Source organism: Thunnus thynnus, chromosome 1, assembly GCF_963924715.1.
Source record: "Thunnus thynnus chromosome 1, fThuThy2.1, whole genome shotgun sequence".
In the NCBI taxonomy this organism is placed as follows: Eukaryota; Metazoa; Chordata; class Actinopteri; order Scombriformes; family Scombridae; genus Thunnus; species Thunnus thynnus.
In genome coordinates, this window is record NC_089517.1 from 9,137,365 (window position 1) to 9,139,152 (window position 1,788).

A 1,788-nucleotide genomic window follows, 5' to 3' on the forward strand; every position below is an offset into this window, starting at 1 on the left:
AGTCTCCTGCATTTGGGTTCACCCGCTAGGTTCCACCTAACACATACTCAAAGTAAGCACTGACTGAATGCAAATGCTTAACATATCGAAAATGATGCTGAGCTTCCAAATTCTCAAGTGATATTAGAATTATTTTATTCTAACAAAATATGCTCAGCATATATTGACACAATACATATATTAGACATGATAATAGAATTAAACTGCCTCAGTTTAGCCAATATTTGAGTAAGCAATAAAACACAATCTTATACATTAAATATTAAATCTACAAACCTTATTTTCTCTGTGAAAGCAAAATTGTATTTATAAGTGCTCTTAGCAGCAGCAGTAAAACTAAATTTCATAGTTCATTATTTCTTATCAAAACTACTGCTTGACAAATCACTTAATTATCTTCAGCAACACAAGTAAGTAATTAAACATTAGAGGAAATTCACGTTTTTTCTCTTGTAGTAACATGGTTAATATTACTATGACACTTACACTTTAAACGTCAAATAAGTTTCCCTTTAGACACTTTATATTCACAAACCACAGTAAAATGTTAGAATGGTGCTTTACATGGAATTAAGCTGCCGTTTCATTGTCATCTGATAACTGCTCAACTTCAGTACCGTTCTGACTTAGTTCCTACTGTTTCTCAACTTTTGTGAAGATCAACATTGTTGCACTGAGGAGCAGTTACTTCTAGCTCAACATGGCAAGGCGACTTAGAGAAACTCTTTATCTCTATCACTGACTTTTTTTTCTACTAGTAGCACTGCAAAACTTCCTGTCAATTTTAGTAAGGGGTGGGAATGGGTGAAACAAAAGATTTGACTGAGTAATCACAACTGTAGCATTTAATAACAGAAATAATAGCATTAACTTAAAACTTAGGTCAACTCATTTCTATTTTAACCCGGTTTTTCCAGCTGGGTTACTATAAGGTAAGTATGTCGATTGCCTGGGGGTGAAGGTGGGAGACACACCTCCAGCCAATCGGAGTAGGTGGTCATTAGTAATGCCAATTTTGTGTAAATATCTTCCGAAACAGCCTGCTGGAAGACAGAGGGGAATCTGGGCTGTAAGGAAAGATGGATTTAGAGAAGTCAAAACAACTTTTGGTGAATAAAATGTCACAAATATGTTTAAAATAGACTAAGTATTTATAAAAATGAGTCAAAAAGGCCATAATACCAGATCTTTAAATGTTCCACTTTGTTCACCATGTAGTCACTAACTTAGCTTGTCTGCCGTTTGGAGATTTTTTCCTCAAAAAACACCTGCATACTGCATGTGGAAATGACGCTCAGAGATCAATGAGAATGAACCAAAACTCTTTTCACATACAGGAAAAGCAGTCATGTGATCCACAGGGTTGGTAGAGTTACTTTAAAAATGTATTCCAATAAAATTACCAATTACTTACATTAAAAGTAATTAATTTTAATTACATTAAAAAATGTAGTCAGCAACCTAATCCAAGTATCACAATATTAAAGTAATGTAACTTCATTACTTTTGGATTACCACAGTACCAAATATGCAAATAAAGACAAGACAAAAGAAATATCAATAAAATGACTTTTATGTAAGTGCATTCTGTAAGGCAACAGAACGATGTAACCTCAGAAAAGAAAATGGGGAAACTCGGATTTTTAGCATCAAAAATGTGTCCTCTGCTTAGTTTATTTTTATGAGGAAAAAAATCGAGCAGTAGCCTTTAGACCTACAATGAGGGTGCACAACATGTGATGTGCATTACAGAGAACATTGTCAGGGAAAGCCTCTGACAAAACAATG